Source organism: Mchenga conophoros, linkage group LG3, assembly GCF_057382185.1.
Source record: "Mchenga conophoros isolate Kocher_MC1m ecotype Shallow Benthic linkage group LG3, M_conophoros_male_GT1.1, whole genome shotgun sequence".
In the NCBI taxonomy this organism is placed as follows: Eukaryota; Metazoa; Chordata; class Actinopteri; order Cichliformes; family Cichlidae; genus Mchenga; species Mchenga conophoros.
This window is the reverse complement of record NC_140528.1, coordinates 70,967,534-70,973,533: the sequence shown is the minus strand read 5'-3', so window position 1 is coordinate 70,973,533 and position 6,000 is coordinate 70,967,534. Positions and strand designations below refer to the sequence as shown.

Here is a 6,000-nt window from a genome sequence, read left to right as displayed (position 1 = left end):
ATTAATTTAACACAGTTCAGTAGGATACACGCTGAACTAAGAGGACAGGGTCAAAGTATCGACCATCTAGCACTAGTATCGATCTGATACCAATATCATCTATCTTACACCCCATGTTATTCAAAAACCTGACTGGGCATCATGTAGTAGCTGGCAATTGTCTGACATTAAAACATTACTGGACAGCAGCCTTCACATGAACTATATATAATATAATATAATATAATATAATATAATATAATATAATATAATATAATATAATATAATATCTTTGGGCTACAAGGAAGAAAAAAATGTTTTGCTGAGGTGTTTCCGGATCAGTTATAAAATATCACCCTCTATATTTGTCTGTGAGACCTCTATATTTATTTCCTGACTACCTTCTCGGTAAACACCCATCTCATCTCCGTATTTATATCCTCCCAGTGCACCTTTGGCATTACTCTTTATCTACACAATAATAAACTCTTACGTCTCCTTGTTACCTAATTATATGGTTGCTGTAAAACCCTACGGTCGACGCGCATAGCTGCATATCCCATGTGACGCATTCGGCTGATTATCAACAACATCATCATCAACGTTTTCACTTTGGCTCTGTCTCGGTAAATAAATGCTCTCCCCGTGATCCCATCTGGTCTCAAACCGCTCTCATCGCAGCTCGACTTATTAAAATAAAGATGAATGTTTCCGACTAATGAGATCATGAATAATTTCAGCTCAGTCAACAGGTGACCAAATTTGAAAGTTTGCTGCGAGGCACCCCGCGAGACAAACGCGCACAATGCCACAACAAGGGAAGCCAAATGTAAGGCCAGTGCTCCCGTTCACCCTCTCTCGCCTCTCCGGGTGACTGAGACAGGACTACAAGACGCAGACATATGCGCTCTGCTGCGGGCCTCGGCTTTAAGGGAGCGCGCTGTGCAATGTGCACCACCTGTGCGCTTACCGGCTGTAGCTACAGTCGCTACGACAGGCTCAGCGGAGGTCATTTGCATACTTTATGATTCCAGGTAAAAGGGGACAGCGATCATGAGAGACAGGCGGGGAATGAGAGAGAGAGAGATTGCAAAAGGCTTTCTGCGTCAGTCATAAGGGCTGCCAGTTAAAACTGCTCTTAATCCATCTGTAAGCCCCAAGATGTGCTGATGGGTGAAAGCCAAGCAACTTTGAGGTAGGTTACTACTTCTTCTTTCTGAGAGGGTGAGAGTTTGTTTTTCCTCTAACAGGACACGTGTTTTGTGATGCTGTCTTTCTGGTGTTCTTCTGCGGGTTTTTTTCTTTTTCTTTTTTTGTAGCTTGCTCTCTCTACTCCCGAGGCTAGCCCAGGCTCAGACTCTGGGAAGCCAAACACACTCCTCTCCTTTTTATTCCCCCTCCTGTCTTGCCTGCAGCGGATAAAACAGAGCGCCCAGAGAAGCGATTATCTTAGTGGGGAAAAAATAATAATAAACTCTTCTGGAGGCTGGCTACATTTAAAATGTCAATAAAGAGGGCTGAGTAGGATATAAGGGATTACAGTTTATACCTATTTGGGGGGTTTTGTTTTACATAATAACCAAATAACATGAAATACTTGCTGTTTAGTGTTTGGTGTCAGGGAACTTAAACGTCCTCATCCTACAGGTGGACAGATCGAATATCATAGTATCGATACCACCACTGCTATTGGTATTATATTGATCAATACTTTGTTTGTATACTCCAAGTTCAGTATGTAGCCCACTGAAATCATGGCACACTGCTCTCCGCTACATAAGCTGCTTTTATAAAGAAAAAGTATCGGTATTGGTATCAGCATACTGACCCTGCATTTATTCTGTATTGATGTCAGATTGATACCACAATTTGCAGGATGGCACAGCACTAGCGTAACAGCTGAGTTAAAAGGGAGTCAAAGTGAACTTTAACCCATGCTGAGCAACCTTACTCCCATGCTAATGATTTACTCAGTGCCAGGGCTGCTTCGACAGCCAGCGAGCTAAGTATAAGCAATGCCGCATAGCGTGCACCTTTGTACGTGTCTTAATGAGTCATTTAAGCGCCAGCGATTACTGTTTTTTAATTCATCAGTTTAATTTATATCTAATGAATGAGTAATCAGGGCCTGAAAATGACTGACAAGTTGATCCGAGTAGATGAGAGCTTAGAAGTATTACTTCCCTCTAACTAATTACATGTAATGACCGCTTTAATATCAGTAATAGCGTTCTGACTTATAATCAGTTTGACAGCTTAAGGTTTGTGTGAATAAAGGGAGTAATTGGTGCAAAAATCAGATGCAGGTTAAACAGGTGAACAAAAAATGTTTTGTCCAGCGTGCAGATCACAAGGACGTAAAAAAGTTTTCAGAAGAAGTTGTTAAAAGAAAACTTGATGTAAACTAGCACTGCAATCCCACTGATGCCATCAGCAAAACCCCTGATTAGGCTGATCATTTCAATTTAAGCCATCTGTGTTAGAAGGATACACTCAGTGCCTACTTTGCTCTCTAGTTTACAGTTTTAGAAATGACTTGATTTATTGTGGCACAGATTAAACAAGGTGCTGTAAACATTCCTGAGAGATTTGTGTTTATGTGGACAGATGTGAATCTCGTGCTCCGCCACAAATCTACCGGAGGTTTCTTTCTGGTAAAAGGAAGTTTTTCCTTCCCACTGTTGCCAAAGCGCTTGCTCATAGGGCGTTGTGTGATTAATAGGGCTCCTTTCCAATAATGTAGCGTCTTGACCTTGTGATAAAAGGCACCTTGAGGTGACTCGTCTTGTTATTTGGCGCTATATAAAAGACCAAAACACAAACATCTTCTGATGATGCAGAGCTGAGCTCTTTCTTTGAAGTGTGTGCTTTATTTATTCTCAGAAAATAGCTTGTCAAGCTAATTCTGCAACAGCATACTCATGTCAAACCATCTTCTAAAGCAAAGGCATAATGGGTAGATGTCCTTGTCAGCCTAGTAAGTAAATAGATGTGTAGTGCTTTTTCTTCTTCTCTTTATAATAGATTCTCTCTTTACAGTGTGCCGACTGTAGAGAGAAGTATTTCGTTTATTTAGTGCATCATACTGATATTATCTTATCCAGAGTGTTCCAGAAGGGCTCATTATTTACATCTGATGTTGAGTTCTTTTCCTAACATCTAACGCTGTGCTGCGTGTAAGAAGACCGACCTTGCTGCAGTTTTCAGAAGCTTATGTGTACAACTGTGAGCAGTGGGGTCAAGAATCTCTTTTAATACCAAGTCCAGTAGGGCTCTCTACTTACATTGCTGAGATTTCTATGTGTGGCTCTAAAAGAAAATTAAGATCCATTTTTGGGTCGCTTGGCAGAGCTGGCACAGGGACAGGCAGGAGACTTGCCTGAGGGAGAGCACAGGGAGGGGACTACTTGCTGGTGAGGTGCAGTGTTAGAGTGATAGCAATGCAAAGAGAAATGGCAGATTCTTGCAGCTTCATCACTTCGATCCTTGTGTCCTACAGCTGGATATAGGTTAACAGGTGAAGGCCAGATGGGTCTTCATCCTTGCATCCGCACGTTATGCCGTTTGTATTGGAAATATGCGGAAATATGTACTAGTTATTACAGCAGGCAGGACTAAAAGCAACAAAACTAAGGTTTTGGCATTTGCAGCTAGTGTTAATACATCAAGCCGATTGGGAAAAGGAAAGATGTATACATTTATACATCTGGCTAAACGTAATGCAGTCTGACATAGTAGTTCTCCGGAAGCTAAAGCAGCCACCTTGAAATTATTCCAAACTCTATCAAGGTTATAATGTTTTAAACAGTTTTATAGAGGTGTTAATTCCATTTTGCAAGATGTACTTGCAAGACGCTGTTAAATTGCATTGCATTACAGAGAGAGGTAATATAAATGGGATGGCAGAAATGTTCGTCAGTGCAACACAAAACACCTGAACAGGAATACAAACGATAACCTCCAAAGCGTGCACAGAGTTTGATAATGTGCATTGATCTGACGAAGGTGTTTTGTTTTGTTAGTGTTTTGAAAGACAGTGAGATCATCAACCTTGAGCTAAAATGACCAAGACTGGAGACAAGCAGCTTGAGAGCCCAGGGTTTCTGTGACTCTCAAACTCACAATGCAACAAATGGAAGCCCTGCATTTAGCAGCGTTTTAAGGGGAGAAAAGAGGTTTTGGAGCATTCTGAGGATATGAATGGACCAAGGAGAAGTGGATTATGGAGTGGCTTTAAAAGTTTCTGTGGACATTTTAATGTTGTCTTTTACCGTGAAACTGGGTCTGAATCCATTGTAGTCGCCATGAATTCAAACTGCAGTTTTCTGTGAAGCAGGTAGAATAAAACGTTTCAGTCCTTTTATGGATGTTGAGTAAAAGTTGAGTGCACCTCAAGTGCAGAACTGTTGATAAAAGAAACCGTTTACCCAGGTTACTTTTTTGGGCGGGGGGAGACTGACGTTATGATGCTACTACATGTGATAATGCTTTCCTCAGCTATCAGTAATGTAGGTATTGCAGTATGATACCCACATTAACGAGATCACCACAATATAGCTATTCTGTCATACTCGATACAAAGCAATATCTGTCATGTCATTGCGCCTTAAAAAAACAGGAACCAGGTATTGTGTATGCATTCACTGCCAGCTGGGTCACTCTTTTAAATGTTACCCTCTTTCATCACAAGACGTTGTGACTGGCAAATCAAATTGTGTGGGAATTTATTGAGCTTGTGCATGATTTAAGAAAATCACAAGTGTATTGACAACTCCATCATAACAGCAAATAGTACAACATATTTTCTAGTGCTGTCAGCGTTAATCTCGTTAAAATGACGTTAACGCCATAGCCGCATTAACACGGCAAATCGGCGCTGACGCATTGACGAGCTAACTGAGCTAACTGCGCTAACGCATTGACGAGCTAACTGAGCTAACTGCGCTAACGCATTGACGAGCTAACTGAGCTAACTGCGCTAACGCGTTGATGCCGTGCAGCGATCCACGCTAACTCGCTAACGGAGATTTGCCGTGTTAATGCAGTTACGTCATTTTAACGAGATTAACGCTGACAGCGCCAGTATTTTCATATAACAAATAATAATTAAAAACAATGTGCTGCAAAATCTGAATCAAAGCAACACATGCATGTTCAAAATGTGTACGTGTAAAGACATACAAACAAAATCAGCCATATAGTTAGACATTCATTCCAAACTATACACTTCCATACACACAAACAGATTGAAACTATAGCTCATAATTAAGGGGAAGAGATGGAAATGGAAAGTAAAAATTCGGCTTTTTTTAAAAGTTCATGTTAGACATATTTTTTTTATTATCAGAAACTAATAAAAATATTCCATTAATTTATTTGGAATATATTTATTCATTTTTATTTTTATTTATCTTTCTTGACCTCACTGTCTCTGCCTTTACCTGCAACAATGCTTGTGATCAGTGTGTGAATAGGCAGTGCACGTAAGCTGTAAACAAATTTCCCTTTTGTGGGATGAATAAAGTTATCTCAATTTGAATGTTAGTTATTGATTTGGTATCGATACTATCAGTAGTTTGATCGTCCTCCCACCCTAATAAAAATGTGTTTTGAGGAGTTGTTTAAAACAAATCAACAAGCTCAGAGTGTGATCGCCTCTGGTTTCAAAATCAAAGCGCGGGACGGTTAGGAGATAGAGCGTCAGAGAGGTCTCAAAAGCTGTGAATATGAACAGAGGCCTGTCCTTGTGGAGCTTTATATGTTAATAATCCGATTTTCATAAGGGGGAATCTGCACCAACTGGAGACGAGCCATGGAGCACTGAGAGATCCAGGCGGGAGAAGATTAAAATGTACTAAATCAATACTTTCCCCCACTCTCAGTGTTTTGCATCACAAAGCTGTGATTATGAAGTCAGAGTTTTTTCTTCTATATTCAAATGTGATCCAAAATTGCAGGTGTCAGTTTTAAGGATCCTTTGAACACCTTTGATAAGCTTTAATTGAGTGCTCCCCTGTTATC

At 40.4% G+C, this 6,000-nt stretch overlaps 1 protein-coding gene across 3 annotated transcripts in view; it reads left to right on the top strand.

Annotated features, from left to right (window-relative positions):
* The first annotated feature begins 1,011 nt into the window (after positions 1-1,011).
* Positions 1,012-6,000, top strand: part of LOC146580350 (phospholipid-transporting ATPase ABCA1) — a 189,483-nt gene continuing 184,494 nt past the window's right edge. For 2 of the 3 annotated variants that reach the window (XM_085267021.1, XM_085267019.1), the window contains exon 1: positions 1,013-1,174. The gene's annotated coding sequence lies outside the window, so the exon portion shown is untranslated. Of the gene's footprint in view, positions 1,175-6,000 lie in introns of all 3 variants that reach the window. The other variant, XM_085267020.1, reaches the window with a different exon arrangement.